Source organism: Mauremys mutica, chromosome 10 (genome assembly GCF_020497125.1).
Source record: "Mauremys mutica isolate MM-2020 ecotype Southern chromosome 10, ASM2049712v1, whole genome shotgun sequence".
Lineage (NCBI taxonomy): Eukaryota > Metazoa > Chordata > Testudines > Geoemydidae > Mauremys > Mauremys mutica.
Window position 1 is genome coordinate 6742416 of NC_059081.1, and position 20720 is coordinate 6763135.

The window sequence follows — 20720 nt, forward strand, 5'->3', positions numbered from 1 at the left end:
CGACGTAACTTGCACTGATCAAAATCTGAAGTTTAGACAGTTTAAATCCCTTTTGAAAAATGGGACGTAGGGTATATCACTACCTTCATTTTATAGAGACTGGGATTAAGGCCCAGATTTTTAAAGGTATTTAGACACTGCTGTGCTTAGTGTTGTAATGCCCAAATACCTTTAAAAAGGTGGGCCTTAATCGCTGTCTCTGTAAAATGAAGGTAATGATATTCTCTCTCTCTCCCATCCCCTTCTCATATCTAGTTAGATTGTAACTCTTTAGGGTAGGAACTCTTCCTTACTACGTGTTTGTACAGGGCCTAGAGTAACGCAGCCCCAATCTTAGCTGGGATATTCAGGCACTACAGCACTCCGAACAAAAAAAACAAACCACATTTGAACGGATGTGTGTACCTCATTGCCAACCCACGGAAACCACTTATGCCACCTGTGGAATGAAAGCATTATCTGGGAGCTCGTTAATCTGTGAAATCATAGTAATTATCTCTACTGAGAAGAGAGGTCTGGTTTGTATCAGAAAGCTGATTTAGACGGGCAGAATTTGTATTCCAGGGAACAGAAATGCCAGCAGACAGCGGTTGCCAATGTACGGGTGACAGTCTCAGAACTGAGAAGTATCAGAGGGGTAGCCATGTTTGTTGCTTTTTAGAGATCCAGACTAAGAGTCTATAAAGTGCCACAGGACTAAAAGACTTTTTTGGAACATAAGCTTTTGTGGGTGAATACTCACCCACGAAAGCTTATGCTCCAAAATATCTGTTAGTCTATAACACGGGTTGGCAACCTTTCAGAAATGGTGTGCCGAGTCTTCATTTATTCACTCTAATTTAAGGTTTCGCGTGCCAGTAATACATTAACGTTTTTAGATGGTCTCTTTCTATAACTCTATAATATCTAACTGAACTATTGTTGTATGTAAAGTAAATAAGGTTTATAAAATGTTTAAGAAGCTTCATTTAAACTTATATTAAAATGCAGAGCCCCCCGGACCGGTGGCCAGGACCCGGGCAGTGAGAGTGCCACTGAAAATCAGCTCGTGTGCCGCCTTCGGCACCTGTGCCAGAGGTTGCCTACCCCTGGTCTATAAGGTGCCATGGGACCCTGTCACTAGTCTCAGAACTATGACTGTGTCAAAGATGGCAATTTGCTGCACAAACATCACTGAATTAAGTTTCTTAGGAGTTCACTGTATTAACAATGCCAATGTGTATGTATTATTGTGGAATAAAAGGATTATTCGAAACAATCGGCCCAGACAGGCATGATCTTTTAATGTAGAGTAGGCATCATAGGAAATCTCTAGGAGTGGTATGCAAACACATCTGCTTCGCTTATGCAAGAATTCAGCCGTTTGTCTGCTGATCACCTGTTACGTGAGTACAAGTTAAAAAAATTGTATAAAGAAGGGACTCTCAGATCCACAAGTGTGTTTGTTCTGAGTTAACAGCTGTTATGAACTGGTGATCACAGAAAAAACCCTTGGTGGAGTGTGAAGGACTTTTCACCAGCCAGAGCAGTTGTTGGAGTTGTGGTGATTTCTGGTAAGCTTGCACATACATTATTTTCTTTTTAATAGTTTTTTTTACTGCAATGCTTTTACCTTAAGAATAAATGTGCTTGCTTAGAAAGAGCTGTATGGTAACTTAACCATGGCAATGACGCTGCTTGCCATTTCACGGCAGTCTGACTTTGCTGGGGAATTCACAGGGAAAGCAGGCAGAGTCTGGAAATACCCTGGTCAGGAGGGAGAGAGGTGCATGTCTTCACCCAAGAAGGCGATGGCAGGGGAGCCGAAAGCCTGAGAGAGGGTGTCCTTCGTGGACCATAGAGGGGGAAGATTGATTCTGTTTCCCTGAACTGTGACAATGACAATAATCATCAAGAAGGGGCTGGAGAACTTTTTTCCTGATTTCCATGTGAAAAAGGTGCCTCAGGCTGAAATGTCTTCTCCATCAATTTCTTGGCAGACCGCTGAACCATCAGATCTCTTTTGCTGGTATCATCCTGTCTCAGATCTGGGCCAACCCAGTGTGTGGAACATCTTCTAGCTGGGAGTTTTGCTCTTTTGCCATGGGAGCTTAATGGGCAGAGAGCATATCTTCATTTAATTCATGTCTCTTCAATATATCAGGGATCCAGATACAGGACTTCTTGAGCATGTGGTTTTATCAGGATGAGCCTCTCCTTATTGCATTGTGAGAATGTAGCCTGAGAAACACAACAGACCCTCTGTCACAACTGAGCATCATCCATGAATGTTACCATTTCCATTCCTTATCCTGTTTCCTGTGTTAGTAGCTGGATAAGTATTTCAGACTATGAAGCTGTTACGCTCCCAGATCAGGGCGCTGCTTTACACTGGAGTATTTTATTAAAACCTTGCACCATCTTCCAGGCATATCAAACTCTTTGGAGACCACACACAGGCCCCCCCAGAGCTCTGTCCCTTTGACCTCTTCAGTGCAGTTCCAAATCTTAAATGGACAAGGCATAGGAAAATATCGCCCTGCCATTCTAGTTAGTCCTTACACCCGCAAAAAGTTACATTTGCACGGACATACACATTCCAACTTCTGAGTGCTACACAAGCAGCGCTGAATTTGTAATTCTCTCAGACAAAGACATCCACGCACTTGCAGCTGTTGATTGGATTATCAGCCTCATTATGGAAAATAAAAAACCCAGTACACCATCTTAATAGACAGCAGGAGTCAGTTCAATACAAGTGTTGCCAGATTATCCTGGGGCCAGATCTTCTGCTGGTGTAAGTTGACATAGCTTCAGTGACTTCAATGGATCCATGTCCATGTTAAAGCAGCTGAAGATCTGACCCATTGTGGGTAAATACGGTTATGACTATTTTTTTTTCCAGAACTTAGGAACTGTTCATACCAGTTAATGGGTATGGTTACTAATGTCATTACTGATTTTCTCAGATATCATATTTTCAGTGTCATCGCTGGGAGTGACATCAATTGAGGACCTCAACACATCAATTATTTGTCATTTTCACAGAATCATGAACAACCTTTATTAGTGCAGTATTCTAGCTTAAAGCCTACACAACATGTTCCTCTTGTCATGCTATGCCTTTGCTATAGTGCTTATACTTTTCATTATGGTAGCATACGGAGTGGAATTATAGATCTGGATGGTACCCTGGTCAACCAATCTGGTTCTCCCTTTGCAGTTTCTCTCTCAATCCTGATCTCTGATAGCTCCCCCATGGAATGGCACCTTCATCCATTCAGATATTTATTGCAGAAGCTTCCAGACTGAACATGTCAATCCGTTATGCCTTTCCCTGTTCAGAGTATCTCTTGCACATCTACATTTACAACCTTTATCTTTAAAGCTAACACATCAGGAATAGTTATAAAGACACAAAATGCCAGAAGCATTCCACAGACGTGATCAGGTATGATGTGCAAGAATTTAAAAACCATCAATAAAGTTTGAGCGGTCTTCTGAATTTACAAATTTATCATAGTCAGATGAGTTCAATTCTCATTTTTCTTTGCTGCTTTCCTCAATCAAATTATGGAGGAAACTGATTAAAAATAGAAGAGAAATACGTGTGGCACTCAAATATTCTCTATTTGGAAGGGAATCTTTTTAAATCAAACAACATGTAACAAGACATATTGAAAGGCAATTATAACTCAGACAGAATTTCTGTGTGTCCCATAAGGCTGAGAGAATGTTGAATTTGCAGACAGCAAGCAAGGATTAAGAGAGATGAAGGGAGTGGTAAGTGCTCATATGCCATTGCATTTAAATGTAATGTCATTTCAAGGGATGATAAGTAATCATTTCATGTCTCAATAACCTCAAATGAAAATACATTACTTACCAAAGAAAAATCCATTTTCAGATAAGGAGCAGGAATGAGAACGTTAAGGGTTTTGTTCTTAAGCAAGGTTAACACAGTTTTCGTGTCAGTTTAGAAAAATGTCTGCCAGGCATTTTCTCAGGACAAAGTGATCACCCTTTGGTCAGTAACACCACCATATTTTTAGGAGTAAAAAAAAAAAAAAGTTAATGTGAACTTCAAATAAGCAAAGGAACTGATAATGTAGATCGCTCACTTGGTACTTCCTGAGACCAGATCAAAGACAGTTTCGAGCTCTGCTCTGGTAACAGAAGAAAACGATTGCATGTCTGTCACGGTGTCTGATATGTGGCTCACAGCTAAGAGTTCCAATCTCAGGTCAGACTGTCAGTAAATAGGGCAGACACCCCAAACTGGCGATATATTCTATAATTAGATTCCACCAAGCCAACAACAAATGTGCCCTCCTGGACTACTACATTAGCCTCACCACGGAGGCACTCGCAGTCCCATTAGGCTCTCCAGCACATCTTGCCACTCAGACAAGCTGGGCTTAGTCAGGTTATTAAAACCAAAAATCACTACACATTAGGGGTACTCCTAGTCCCAAAGGGACAGTCACTTATCCTGGGTCAATGGATACTCTGGATCACACAGCAAAACCAGTGCTGATAACCAATCCTTTAGTAAACTAACTAAAGATTTATTAGCTTTGAAAAAGAAATGAGAATTATTGAGAGGTTAAGCAGGCAAATTACATAACAGGTGAGAGAGAGTTTGTACATTCAAATGAGAGCAGTGATGTGGTAACTGCTAGTTTCCCATAGGTCTCTCTGGGTTGCCCAAAATGGCTTTGTGGACCTTGGTTTTCAATATGCCCCTGAGAGCATCCAAATAGTTCAGAGATGCAGAATCGCTCCCAAAGTTCTTTCTAATAGCTGAAAACAGTCTGATGAGTGTAATCAGCACAGCAGGGGGCTTCCCATTTGTTGACTAAACGCAGACTAAGTTTGTGGATCTTCCATCGTTGGACGCAAAGACCCATGCTTAGAAATCTCAAGGAGACTCAAGGAGCTAATAGAGGAGGTATCTGAGCCTCTGGCTATTATCTTTGGAAAATCATGAGAGACAGAAGAGATTCCAGAAGACTGGAAAAGGACAAATATAGTGTCCATCTATAAAATGGGAAATAAAAACAACTCAGGAAGCTACAGACCAGTTAGTTCAACTTCTGTGCCAGGGAAGATAATGAAGCAAGTAATTAAGTCATCGGAAAACACTTGGAAGGTGGTAAGGTGATAGGGAATAGCCAGCATGGATTTGTAAAGAACAAATCATGTAAAACCAATCTGATAGCGTTCTTTGATAGGATAACGAGTCTTCTGGATAAGGGAGAAGCGGTGGACGTGGGATACCTAGACTTTAGTAAAGCATTTGATGCGGTCTCGCATTATATTCTTGTCGATAAACTAGGCAAATAAAACTTAGATGGGGCTACTATAAGGTGGGTGCATAACTGGCTGGATAACTGTACTAAGAGAGTAGTTATTAATGGTTCCCAATCCTGCTGGAAAGGTATAACAAGTGGGGTTCCACAGGGGTCTGTTTTGGAACCGGCTCTGTTCAATATCTTCATCAAAGACTTAGATATTGGCATAGAAAGTACGCTTATTAAGTTTGCGGATGATACCAAATGCGGTGGGGATTGCAACTGCTTTGGAGGATAGGGTCATAATTCAATATGATCTGGACAAATTGGAGAAATGGTCTAAGGTAAACAGGATGAAGTTTAATAAAGACAAATGCAAAGTGCTCCACTAAGGAAGGAACAATCAGTTTCACACATACAGAATAGGAAGAGACTGTCTAGGAAGGAGTATGGCAGAAAGGGATCTAGGGGTTATAGTGGACTGCAAGCTAAATGAGAGTCAACAGTGTGGTGCTGTTGCAAAAAAAGCAAACATTATTCTGGGATGCATTAACAGGTGTGTTGCGAGCAAGACATGAGAAGTCATTCTTCCGCTCTACTCTGTGCTGGTTAGGCCTCAACTGGAGTATTGTGTCCAGTTCTGGGCACTGCATTTCAAGAAAGATGTGGAGAAATTGGAGAGGGTCCAGAGAAGAGAAACAAGAATGATTAAAGGTCTAGAGAACATGACCTATGAAGGAAGGCTGAAAGAATTGGGTTTGTTTAGTTTCGAAGAGCGAAGACTCAGAGGGGACATGATAGTAGTTTTTAGGTATCTAAAAGGGTGTTAGGAGGAGGAGGGAGAAAACTTGTTCATCTTAGCCTCTAAGGATAGAGCAAGAAGCAATGGGCTTAAACTGCAGCAAGGGAGGTTTAGGTTGGACATTAGGAAAAAGTTCCTAACTGTCAGGGTGGTTAAACACTGGAATAAATTGCCTAGGGAGGTTGTGGTATCTCCATCTCTGGAGATATTTAAGAGTAGGTTAGATAAATGTCCATCAGGGATGTCTGAACAGTATTGGTCCTGCCATGAGGGCAGGGGACTGGACTCGATGACCTCTTGAAGTCCCTTCCAGCCCTAGAATCTATAAGTCAACAACATTCTTTATTTACACTTCCAAGGCTCCAGTTTTCAATGGGTAAATGTAATGTGAACCACGCACCTGAGCCCCCCTCCCTGTGTGGGGCTGGCCCTAGCCACTCACCCGAGCCCTGTCCTTGCTCTTCCCCGCATGAGGCCGGGCCCTGGGCATCACTGCCTCACCCGGGCCCTCCCCACGCGTGGCTAGGGCTAGTATCGGTATTGCTGCTTCCTCGAGTTCTGCCTCCCCCTCTGCAGGGGACTGGCATTACTGTTCACACACCCCGACGCACACACACTCCAACAAACCCCACTTTATTTTTTTTAATATAAAAGTGGACATTTGTCTCACTTCTTGTTTCTCATTTGTGGATTGAAAGTGCTACTGTACTACAGATGCGTTAACAAACATATGCCTGTTTGATCCTTGGACTCCAAGGAGTCTGCCCGTAAGAACAGCAACAGGAATGTACTTTTTCTCCCTCTCTTATCTTGTATTGTGAAGAGAGCCAGGCGCATACTGCAAAGAGCATTTGCAAACAAAAAGCACTCATTCCTTGTCTCCATATTCCTTGACCCACTTTTATTTCATTTCCATGAACAGCTATATGAATGAGTTTTTTCTCTGAAATCCTCAACAATACCTTTTGATTAGTGAAAACCTTGGAATGAGAATAATGCAGGTAACTATAGAATTTCAAGACCACCACATCTATTTTCCATTTGCCACTTTGGTGAGTAGTTCACCACACTGTTATTTACTCTATAGTTCCACAAATCTGCTAGTAGCTTTACATAAAAAGTCAGAGAGACACTGTTGCTACCTCCCAAGAAATTATTTTAATCATCAGAACACGATCCCTGCTTCCAAGGGCATAAAGCTTGACTTTCAGAGATGCAGAGCACCGACTTTTTTATTTTAACGAGTTGGAGATACTCAGCAAATGTTAAAAAAAAAAAGTAGGCCTATCCAATCTAAGTATTAGACATCAAGCAATGAGATGGAAGGGACGAGGAAGGTTCTAGAAATAAGGTCACTGGGTTACTCAGTTTAGGCCTGTGCATATCATTGGGAAGGAAAGGAGGAAGTCAGATCAGGTTTATTTGTCCTAATTTGTTAAATTAGTTAAAAAATAAGAATGACAAAAGTATATAATAGAAGCAAAAACCATGACTCTCACACTGGACATAATGGAAGAGGTAAATTTTCAAAAGAGATTCAGTGTGACCACACAGACCTTATTTTAAAAGCTAAGTGAAAATTAGAGCTTGTCAAAAAAAAAAAGTAAATTGTTAAATTTCCCCAGATTTTGAAATTAAAAAAATTATAATTCTACCAGCTCTAAATCAACGAAAAACCCACAATTGCTCTATTAAATAGAAAATGTACATTCAAAAGAAATCTTTGAAAAATCATTTCCTCCTTTTTTGTTTGATTCTGGCATCCGTATTCACATTGAGCAATAGATTCAGAGATTTTTTTATTTTATTTTTTTTTAAAGCCAGAAGGCACACTTAGATCTAGTCCGACCTCCTATATAGCACAAGTCATAGAATGTCAGCAATTTTCCCTTGTATTGAGCCTGGTAACTTGTGTTTGACTAAAGCATCTTTTCCAGAAAGTCACCCAATCTTGAAGATTTTAAGAAGGCCAAAGCTGGCATTGGGAAGGAATTTCCACCCCCTCCCCATGTCAGATTGGTGGTGAATTTTTTTCCACCTTCCTCTGCAGCATGGGTCACTTGCTAGGATTAGCGAGCTGTATCTCAATTAATTCCCTGCCATTGCAGGGGACTTGGTGCACCTCCATCTCTTCTGTTCTCTGCCTGTGGTACACAGTGGTTTAGTCCCTGGGGCTGTAGTACTTTGGACTAATTCCAGTTGTTGGGCTTGGTGTGTGGGTACTGGGGTGGTGTTAGTGGCCTGTGTTATAAAGGAGGTCAGACTAAATGATTTGGTGGTTCCTTCTGGCCCGGAACTGTATGACTCTGCGGTGATGCAGTGGTAAAAAAAAGAAGTGGGTAAACTAAGAATCTCTGTATTCCCAAAATGAGAAGGGAGTAAACTCTATTAATATGGCCAAGGATAAATGTGGCAAACAACGAATCCTCCACTCACCTTGGTCATTTGTTTAAATGGTTAATCAAGAATTTCACTCGAAGAAGCCATGGAATAAACTACAACTCAATGTAATTAAGGCTATCATAATCCAGCTCTGATTCGTGCTCGTGATATCATCAACTCTGGAAAGGATGACATGGAATCCTGAACTCCAGTCTTGGCAAGTGTGAGGAAAGATCCGATATTCAAATTTAAATAGATACCGTTATTCTGTTACTATTTGGGTAACAGATTGTTAATTTCTAGAGCTGGTGAAAAATGGGAAAATAATATGAAGACTTTTTTTTCCCTTCATTTCATGGGTTTTAAAATGACTCCTTGACTTTTTATATTGAATTGTTACACACATTTTAAGAAGTATAATTTTCAAAATAATTCTTGAAAGAAAGTGATAATTGTTTTGGAGAGAAATCAGTTTTCACTGATGAAAAGCTTCTATAACAATCCCCATTAAAATTTTGATTAAAATATCAATTTAAAGAGTAATGAAAAATGTTAATAAAGTCAACCATTTTTTCAAAATTTCTTTATAAAAAGGCAATTTAAAAAACACACCTGAAAAATGTCTATTTCCATCATTAATGTACTTTTTTACGTGTCCTTTTCTAGGTAAAAAAGCCATGTTCTATTGTGCCATACTACCAGCAATACAAAATATAGTGTCTCATTGGTCCAAAGTAGTTTTGCAAAGTTGTTCAAGATGTGTCTCACAAATAGAACTGTCAGACTTAAAATAATTTTGGTAATAATTTGATACATTTATTTTCAAATATGACAAATAGACAGCTCCCACAAGTTCTCTAATTGCTTGTCACATTATATAGACAGATCCTATTCCCTCAATCATAAATTACTAGCTCAAATGCAATATACATAATTTTTGTAATTCTATTGATTTATCCATGCATGGTAATTTAAAATAAAAAAAGATTACAATCATATGTTGGGAAAATATTCTTTAAACACAAACAAAATCTCTGTTGGATCACTCTACACCTTGGTTTAACCCATTTTTTAACATCCTGATTTATCTTTGGTCCATATCCTTTTTCTAAACATGACTTCCCACAGGATTTAGTGCTTTGGCTAAACAATTAATAAAGCTGGGTTTAAGTCAATAATAGCTTGGTTTGTGCTCTTCTAAAGCTCTTGAGATAACTCGTTTTTATTTTGAGCCCTTTGAAAAAAAAAAGTGTATAATTTCTGCAAGTTCCTGCAGCTCAGAGACTAAAATCTAATTACCTGCAAATGTTTGCACACATAAATATACAATTCAAATGTATTAACATGCTTCACACCTCGTCCCTCTCAGATATTGGACAGCACTTCAGATTCTTAAATCTCACATTGGTACCTTATTTGCATTTTCTCAAATCTGCTGTGAAAGTGTTCTTAAAGCAAACATGTGCTGGGTCCTCATTGAAAACTGCTATAATATGAAATACATGGCAGCATGTGAGTAAAACAGAACAGGAGACATACAATTCTCCCCCAAGGAGTTCAATCACAAATTTAATTAATGTGGGTTTTTTTTAAATAGGCATCACCAGCATGGAAGCATGTCCTCTGGAATGGTGGCCAAAGTATGAAGGGGCATACATATTTGCTTATTGGCTCCTCAGCGTGAAGATCATATATAATTGGCACGAAAATACCTTGCAATGCCACCTACAAAAGTGCCATACAATCGCCTGTTCTCAATTTCAGGTGACATTGTAAATAAGAAGTAGGCAGCAGTATCTCCCGTAAATGTAAACAAACTTGTTTGTCTTAGAGATTGACTGAACAAGAAGTAGGACTGAGTGGATTTGCAGGCTCTAAAGTTTTACATTGTTTTGTTTTTGAGTGCAGTTATGTAACAAAAAATTCTACATTTGTAAGTTAGACATTCATGATAAAGAGACTGCACTACAGTACTTGTATAAGGTGAATTGAAAAATATTATTCCTTTTGTTTATCATTTTCACAGTGCAAATATTTGTAATAAAAATATAAAGTGAGCACTGTATATGTGTATTCTTGTAATATAAATCAATATATTTGAAAATGTAGAAAAAACATCCAAATATTTAATGCATTTCAACTGATATTCTATTGTTTAACAGTGCGATTAATTGTGATTTTAAAAATTAATTTGAGTTAATCACGTGAGTTAACTATGATTAATTGACAGCCCTATTGGCAACTTATTAGACTTTAATTTAAGAATATTTACTTAGTATAGTTTCACATGTGATGCTGACAATTTATGTTTTGACTATTATAAAGCATTAACATTTTGATTCTTAATATCTACCATTAAATATTTTTATCCAACTCCCCCATTGTCTGATCCCCTCCATAATTTCCCGTTACTGTGAAAATTTAAATATATAAAAATAAAAAAATGCTTAAAAGTAAATGTCAATATTATCCATCAAAAAAGAAACACTAAACTCTGCCAAGAGCAATTCTTTGTTTCAAATTAGTTATGTTTACATGACTCACTCATTTTCTGCTTCAGGGACCAACAGTATAACTGGGAGAGAACAACGGTAGGCAGAAAGTGAGATATGCCTTGGAATTAGGCTGTTAGATTCATTTCTCAGCCATCCATTCAATTCCATGTTATCCAAAAGGTGTTGAGCTGAACTGCAGGTTATTTGAAGCAGATAATAAATGTGATACTGGCTGTTGCTATTTTTCAAATTGCTCTTTTCACCCAGAGTGATAGTGAACAGACTGATAACAAGAAACGATCATAACTGCTCCATGCAATCCCTGAAGTTACCGGGAGACCTTTTCAGTATGGTTTCACGCTTTCTTTCCCTGAGAGCTCGAATGATTGTGGATGGAGCCCATCAGCCCGTTTCACATAGGGATTGAGGCCAATACCCACTGAAATCATTGAAAATATTTTTGTCAGTGGGCTTTGAATGAGACCCATTGGACCAGTTTTTGTTCACACTATTGTAGTCAGTGGAATTACACACTTATAAAGCCAGACATTGCAGGCTGAGACTGCTGGTCATTTCTGGCTTACCACCACTGAACAGGAGTTACACCAAAAAACACAAAGGTGTTGTCCTGATATCCTTATCATCTCTGTCCATATGAGTCACCACTGGAAAAAAAAAAAAAAAAAAGCACAGGCTTGATTCTGGTCTCCTTTACACCAATGTAAATCAGAAGCAACTCCACTGAAAGCCCAGCTGAAATCAGAATTAAACCCAATATATCACATTGTATATCTACATACATACGGTAGATCCTCTCACAGTCTCTCAAGGCTATAGTGCTTTTCTGTGCAGATTTCAAAGGTTCTCTGCTCAGCATCAAGCCCAGACTGGCTACGAAGACACTGTCTTGTACCTACTACTGGTGTTAATTGAAATGCCTGACATCAATCAAAAAAAAATCATAAGTTAGAATTAGGTAAGACCTACAGTATAAAGCCATCTAGTTCATCTCCCTACCAAGAAAGGGCTGTTCCCTGCACAATTTACTTTTAGCATAAATGATTCAAGCACAAGTGCTGCCATCACCACCTACATGTCTCTCAGTAGGTCTGTAGCCTAAGGGCTGGTTTTCACCATGCAAGTAATCCATTTAGTGGGTCCAGTGAAGACCCAATAAATTGATGGCAGAGCACTCTCTGGTTGACCCCAGTACTCCAGCTCTCCAAGAAGAGTATGGGTGGTCAACCGGAGAAGTCTTTCATCGACACAGTGCAGTGAAGACACTAGGGTAAGTCAACCTAAGCTTCAATCAACTCCAGCTATGTTATTCATGTAGCTGGAGTAGCATAACTAAGATCGACTTACCCTGACAGTGACGACAAGCCCTAAGAAAGAACAAGTGTTGCTACATGGAATTAAGAATATGTTTTTGAACACAGGTTGCTAGTACACATTATTTTTACAAATGCTACTTAACAAGAGGAGGACATGTAAATATGGAAACAACCTATAGTGTTTAGCCACTGGCCTGACTAATGAGTGGTGCAGAATGCAGTTTCTTCATGTATATCTGATTGCACTATGTGGGTTACCATATAATACCTCATTGTGAGTATCGGATAGCTTGAACTTCAGATGTCAGTTGGCATTGCGCAGAAAAGACACAGGATATTATTTCTGTTCCCCAATCACAGAAGAGCTTCCTAAATGAAATTCTCATGACAATTGCTCTCCATGAGCATCCATACTAGTAAGACTAGATTGGGAGAACATTAATGGAGAACAAAAACACATAAGGACTAGATTGTAGTCCATGAATACTTGCCCAAACATATGAAGGGTCCAAGCTTAGCCAAATGAAACTGTAGTGAGGCGGCCTGGCTCCCAGCCGCCTCAGAGAAGGACGATCCCCTCTGGATGCCAAAGTGGGAGGACCCACTGGAGCCTGAGCCCACCCCCCAGAGGTCAAGGCACAGGGCAGGAAGTATAAAAGTCCGACCCCAGGGCTCAGAAGCTGCCTGGCCGCCGGAGAGGCCAGACGCCGGTGCCCTAGTTCCTGCTGGGGAGACTCCTGCGGCCTGTGACTGACCCAAGGACTGGCCATACCAGTTGAGGCCGGACACTGACCAGACACCGGAGAAGCTGGTAAGCCTACCGGTGAAAAGTGACCCAGAGGAGCTGCCAAGCCTGCCGCTCGTGGAGTACCCTGAAGAGCCCATGGTGCTTGATGCCGTGGAAGACGCCAACCAGACGCAGGTACTGCTAGAGGGGGAGGTCGGAAGTAGCCTGGGGACAGCAGACTATAGTCTGGCTGTGGCACACCCATAGCTGATGTCAATGTGTTGTGGCCAGGATCCCCACTGACACAGCAGCAGGTCACCTGCCACTGTTAGGGCCCCAGGCTAGGACACAGTGGAGTGAGTGGGCCTGCATCCCCACTGCCACCCCACTCATGGGTGGCAGACTCCCCCTCGTCCCGACGCTCAGGACCAGGAGCCTGGGGCCTGTTCCTGAACTATTTGCTCAGCCCCTGCCTGAGGGCCTGAGCCCTTGACTGTTTCCTGCCCACCACGCCAACTCCCCGACTCACCGAACCCAAGGAGTGAGGTGGCCTGGCTCCCAGTCGCCCCAGAGAGGGGCAAACCCCAACCAAAACAGTCTACAGAAACAAATAAGTAAAACAACCCTTTTTTCAGTATTATTGTTTGTATTACAGTAACATATAGGAGCCCCAAATGAGATGGACCACACCATTCTATGTTTTGTACAACTATATAGTAAGAGACAGCCTGCCTCAGAAGGCCAATGTTTTAAATATGCCACAGTGTGAGAAAAGGGAGTATTATTATATTGCCACTTTATAAACGGGGGATTGACATGCAGAGGGTGCTTGAACAAGGTCCCATAGAAGGTTTGTTGTAGAGGTGGGAATTGAATCCAGATCTCTCTCAGCCTAGACCACTGCTCTAACTACAAGACCATCTTACTCAGTATTGGCCAGCCGTACTTGCTCAGGTTACACCACTTATTTAGGGTGTAATAAGAGCAAGTAGCATGGCGCCATGTTAGCGAGGAGTCAGATGTAACAAAACTGCTAGAATACGGACTGTTGGAAAGGCTTGGTAGCCTGAAGGACAGCATAAAGCCGCTAGAATTAGGGAGGAAAACAGAGGAAGTGAAATGAGGAGACAGCAGCAACAGCTGTGTCCTGCAACTTGTGAAGGGATTCAGATTTGTTAATGTCACTTTGAATGAGGTAGAACGGATACTTTCAGAGCGGAGCAGCATCAGCTAAAGTAAGTATATGTAAGATGCTTATCTTGATTAGGTCATTTGTAGCCTGAAGCTTTTACACAAGAATACAGCCAATTCCAAACTGTTTCTGCTGCGCCTCACTTCTCTTTGTTTGACAAGGTTTGTCCAGGGTCCAGTTTGGCAGGCCTCCACTCCCACCAATGTGCATTTCATTTGCAACCATCTGCTGGAGATTCAAAGGCTCGTTGCCAAAATGTGAAAGATTTAATTGAGATTAGTTTGAAAATATACTCTTTAATTTTATTAGCAGATTGCAGAATCAGGAAAATGCATTGGGGAAACGCATTAGTTAGCGCTACATTTCACCACTCCACTAAGGTTACGTCTTCACTGTAATTAAACACCCACAGCTGGTCCAGGTCAGCCGACTTGGATTTGCAGGACTCTGGCTGTGGGGCTATAAAATCGCAATGCAGGCATCTGCGTTAGGGCTGTAGCTGTGGCTCTGGGATCTTTCCCCATCATGGTGTTTTAGTACAGAAGCCTCCCTCTCCGTGATGCACGCCGGACATCAAGTTTGGTCTTCATCTTGTCCTAAACCTAACTTTAGCAAAGGCTTTGCATTCCCAGCTCAGGCCCTGCTCCTGCAATGAGATGCATGCAACCCCATATAACCCCATTTCCTTCAGTAGGACTCTATTGCAGATGCAGTGGTTTACCCTCATGCACTTCATTGTAGGACTGAGGTGCCAGGGAGGAATGCAGGCAATGAGAATTAAAGGTCTTTAAGACTTCTCAGGCTCAGGCCTCAGATTATGGGAAATGATCCTACACCCACTGTAATTAATGGTAAAAAACTCCCACTGATTTCAGTGGGCATTGAATCTGAATCAAGTCCTGTGCTTGTGTTCTAAGACTTGAAGTCAGCCTGAAAACTGTTTTTGTTGAGTAAAACTTCATCTACGTCTGCAAAGGGGCTTGTTCCCCACACCCGTCATCCAAGGGGTTACTATGATACCCTGTCCCTTTAAGAGGCCAGTCTCCCAGACACTTCTTGACCCTATAATACTTTCTCCAGAACCTGACACCATGGGCCTCTAGCAGTCTGGCTTTCTCCTCCCCACCACGGAGAACAAGAAAGGAAGAAAATGTCCCTTTTTCTCTTATGCAGCAGTCTTATGCCCATTTCCCATAGCAGCAGTTTGGAATCTGGGTCGGTTCCTTGGGCAGCTCCTTGCCAGGCTACTGCTAAGGAACCACCTTGAGTTTCCCAGCAACTCCCCCACTGCCTGAACTGCAGCCTTTTACCCCAGCTATCACCAGTCAGCCACTTAGTCACAGCTGGGGACGCAACTGTTCCATCCATTAACCACTTCATGACTGCTACAGTGCGGTATTTATACCCACCATTACAGGGTCTTTTCCTCCATTACATGAATCCACTGTAAAAGACAGCTCCTTACCTTGCTTAAATCATTTTCTTGGAAGAAAATAAAAGAAAAGAATAAAAAAAAATTGAGGTAATTGAAAAGATTCCCTAGTTTCAAGTCAACCATGAGGAACTCAAAACACCTCTGGTGTGTCCAAGCAGGTTTTGTTTTAACTTTTAACACTTCAGAAACATTCACTTCTAACAATGGTTGTCTAGCTTTTATTCCGCTAATTCTTTGTGTCATCAACTCTTTTTCTGTGCTTCACAGTAATTCATGTCAGTGACAACCTTTAGAGAGAGTCACTCAGGTGGTAAAGGTTTCAGAGTGGTAACCGTGTTAGTCTGTATCAGCAAAAGGAATGAGGAGTACTTGTGGCACCTTAGGCCTGGTCTACACTGGGGGTGGGGGGCGAAACCGATCTAAGATACGCAACTTCAGCTACGAGAATAGCGTAGCTGAAGTCGACGTATCTTAGATTGACTTACTTTGCATCCTCGCGGCGCTGGATCGACAGCCGCCGCTCCCTCGTTGACTCCACTTCCGCCTCTCACCCTGGTGGAGTTCCGGAGTCGATGGGGAGTGCGTTTGGGGATCGATGTATCGCTTTTTTTCTCCCCTTACTTAATTGGCCTCTCAGAGTTGGTTAGACAACTCCCACCTTTTCATGCTCTCTTATATTATATAATCTCCTCAATATATGTTCCATTCCATGCATCCAAAGAAGTGGGCTGTAGCCCATGAAAGCTTATGCTCAAATAAATTTGTTAGTCTCTAAGGTGCCACAAGTACTCCTGTTCTTTTGGCGGATACAGACTAACACGGCTGCTACTCTGAAACAGAGCCATGTAATTATGTCCTGGAAATAAAATCTTTCCTAAATCCCAACAGTGGTTCAGATGTGAATTAGATTAGTTGTGTTTGTTAAAATGTAAAGGTGGTCAGATATGACTCATGAAGGCCTAGTTGCTTGAGGTTTCAGATACCCCTGATACAACTCTTTTGAATAGAAAATTACCTCTTTGGATGTTTTATGAAGCAAAGGCCATTTAAAAATATATATTTGCAAGAGACTTTAGGCCCTGGTGCTACCTATGCCTGCTCTCACCAGGAATGAATTTGTCTTATTGGCTATGGGACCTAAAACAAAACTGCAATTCCATTCTGCGGCAAACATTACTAAGACTCTGATCTTGCATTGAACTCATGTGAATAACCCCTAGTCCCTCATATAGATTAATGCAGAACTCATTGCAGGATCAGGCTCTTAGTTTCCATTGTAGTTTTCCCATAAAGTTGGAAGATATTCTATACTGGCCTTAGCCATAGCGGAGAATGGTAATTAACTCTACTTACTGACGTCCTTTTACTTAATAATGGGCAGAATTCTGACCCACTGAAGTCAATGGGAGTTTTACCAATCCCTTCAAAGGGACTAGGATTTCACCCACATGGAGACAGTGTACAGGAGCCATTTTCAGTAGCAAACCACAAGGATAACAAGCATGTCCTCTGTTCATACCAGGAGGAATTTGCTAACGCCTCACACTGAAAGCACAATACTTAGAGGGGGGGATTAAATACAATTAGCGTAGACAAAGATATGGAAAAGGAGAGCAACACAAATGTATCTATAGCATGGGTTAAATTTAGAAACTTTAAATGGCAGGAACAGAAAATAAGTCCCACATATTTGGGTCATCCGGTCTGATGTTCGGAACTTTTGCAAGGTTGTATACTACCAGCATACTGCTACATTTTATCCATAGGTAAAACTCCCATTGACTACAGAGTTGGGTGAGCATTGCAAAATATATGTAAGTACACAAAACGCTTTTTTTTTCCCCAAAATTTTAAACTCATTTTGTCACGTTGTTCACACTTCTTGTGTATGTGCTTTCTGCAAACATTCCAGTAGTGTAGCGGGCCGGTGTGGCTCCCCTCCTCCCCGGAGAGGGTTGAGCCCCGGACACAGGAAGGGGCGGGGCTACAGCATGGTGAGCCCGCCCCTCAGAGGGTCAGGCGGCGACCCGGAAGAATAAAAGCCGGGCTTCCCAGCTCAGTCAGCTCTCAGCCACCGGAGAGAGCAGACCTGCCTGAGGGAGCTCCTACCAAAGGAACCACGGGAGCCCCGAGCGACTGCCTGAACTGGACAGAGAGCACCCTACCTCGCCCCTGGGAAGACCAGCCGGAGCTCCCCCGCGCCACCTACGACGAGGAGCCCGGGGGAGCGGCCCAGCTGTCGTGCTGTTACCCCGAGGAGCCCCCGGTTTGGCCGGACTTTCCTACGAGCCTACCAGACCTACCTCCCAGCCCGGGCGGGGACGAGCCCATGCAGTGGGACTTCCCGGGGCCAGATGCCGTGGACCAGGTAGGGCAAGAGGGGGATAGTGGAAGTGGCCCGGGGGCAGCTGACCTCAGTCAGGCTGCTGACCAGACTGAACCCATGTCAGTGTGTTGCGGTCAGGATCCCCACTGACCGTCAGCGGTGACGACCGCTGCCTAGGGCCCCGGGCCGGGACACAGTGGAGTGGGTGGGCCTGTGTCCCCCCTGCCACCCCACTCACGGGTGGCAGCCGTCCCCCTCTACCTACTGGCTCAGCCTGCCACAAGAGGCCTGAGCCCCTGTACTGCTTGCTACTGGCTCAGCCTGCCACAAGAGGCCTGAGCCCCTGTACTGTTTGCTACTGGCTCAGCCTGCCACAAGAGGCCTGAGCCCCTGTACTGTTTGCTACTGGCTCAGCCTGCCACAAGAGGCCTGAGCCCTTATACTGTTGCTACTGGCAGCCTGCCACAAGAGGCCTGCCCTTATACTGTTTGTCGCCCAGCCCCTGATCCAGAGGGCCTGGGCCTTTGCCAGACCGTTAGTACTGCTTATAGCTCAGCCTGACAGCAAAAGGACTGAGCCCCAACTGACTCTGTCTTCATTTACCTCGCCTTAAAGGGACAGGACAGAGCACCCCCTGTGAGACCAGCGGGCCGGTGTGGCTCCCCTCCTCCCCTCAGAGGGTTGAGCCCCGGACCCGCCTGTTACAAGTAGCCATTTGTACCCAAAGAGCAAATTTTAAACAAATATTTGCAAAAAGTTAAACTTGAATCTCTAATTATGAGAATTCCCACTGGAAACACGAAGCTAAGAGTTTTGCTCATCCAGGCACAAAACAGAGGTTTACCCTGTCATTCACCCGTGCAAGCAAAACAACTTAGATTTTGAACTATAAATAAACACAGTGAACAAGCTGCAGACGCAGAACTATTCACAGTATTGGTTGACAATTAATCCTGAACAACAGAGGTATTTGATCAAATTTAAGACCACTTTGCCAACACAATTTACAAAGAGGAAAAGCATGTGAAATTAGTCAAGTACGTTATTTGCACAGCTCTGGTAAAGACTGGACTTTGGATCTTGTTTTGTTCTCAGTAATGTCTTCTCGCATATCTGGAGCAAAGAGACTTGTTGCAGTGCACGTGGGGTCTGAACATTAATGAACATTAAACTTCCATCCTTCCTTTACTTCAAAACCATTGCTCCTACCATCTTCTGAGGCTGTGAATAATTTCCTTCTTTCATTTATATTGGTCTATAAACACTTTCAGGATAAAAATCACATGTCCCACTATGTTTTCTGGTGCATTTAGCTGCCTAAGTAATTTATCTTGTTTTCCAATCGCTGTATTATTTTTTCCACTTTCTTTTAAAGTTTTTCCTAGTCTTTCTAGGACCCAAAGCAGCACACAATATACCAGATGAGGTTTCATCAGGGCTATTCTATGATTTTATATAGGATTTCTTAAACAGGCGCCTAAAGTTAAACGTAGGCTTAAGGGCTTTGCTGAATTGGGATTCAAATGCATCTAAGAGAGACACTGCCTTTTTTGGCAGAGGTGTTTCACTGCAGTCCCCTATATCTCACCAACCCTGAGGCCTGGTTCATACTTGGGATTAGCACCGATTCAGCAATCAATGTTTGGTGACTGCGACAGATGTACTGGTGCATTTGTAACCCCATGGTCAGTGTGTGATATAAACATGTTCCCCGATGCCCAATCCACAGAAGAGGATTGTTTATTACAGCTCCCAGCTACAGAACCTGGCTCTTTAGCTCAAGGTGTAAAGAATCTCATGCTTTCCGCTCTGAAGATGTCCAGTTCAAATTCAATCCACAGTGTCATCTGAAATGGGTACTCGCTCAGAATCCCAAAAGGATAGGCAATGAAGGCTTGCATTGGTGGAGCTTATCCTGGTTTCAAGCAGAGGTAAACGTAACCAGTGCAAATTGTATCATTTCTTGTCTGTGCTTGGGTTTCAGCAAACAATCGCCAGTTATCAGGGTAACTCAGCACTGATGCCAACCCCCAGCACAGATCTAAAGTCTCTCCCAGATGGCCGACCCCAATTTTTAAAAGGCCTTTCACTCTCAGGTTAGCAGTAGAACTAAATCTGGATCTTCCCTCTCCCATGTCAAGCAGAGCAGAAAAGTCCTTTTAGCTGCAGATATACACTGCACAGATGATAGTTTGGCATTTAAGGATGTTGGTTGATTGCTGTAATGTTAAAGATGAAAATATAAAAGGGAGGAAGGTAGATGCAACAAGACATTAACTAGACTGTATTCACTACAGAGGCTGAGATCATATTGCAAATCTCAAGAAAGCTACCTTTCCAGCAACTTATGGTCTGATCTACAGCTGTTAACAGCCTAGTAGGAGTTCACATCAGGCTGCATGTAGTCTCAGAATCCCCAACTTGCACGATATTTAACTCGTAAGATCTTTAAAAAGGTGTGGTGGGGAGGACATTTAAAAGTGGAATTTTCTCAGTACTAGCTTAGTGTTGCTCTGATTGATATGAATGGCAGCACATCCATTGACTTCAGGGAAGGCAGCAAGTTAGGCCTATGACAAGCACTTTTGAAAATCCCACCTTCATGTTCAGGGGGATTGACAGTCAGATACAGATATTTTCACCACTGGTGGGCCCTATTAAAGTGGATGGCACCATCCCCACACAGAAGGTGTCCCATCTGCTTGCAGAGCAGCATTGTCCTTAGAACCTACCAAGGACCAGGACCCTCCCCCT

At 42.4% G+C, this 20720-nt stretch overlaps 1 protein-coding gene across 4 annotated transcripts in view; it reads right to left on the reverse strand.

Annotated features, from left to right (window-relative positions):
• The window catches only part of CNTNAP5 (contactin associated protein family member 5), a 398232-nt gene that overhangs the window by 300986 nt on the left and 76526 nt on the right, over positions 1 to 20720 (reverse strand). The window lies entirely within an intron of this gene.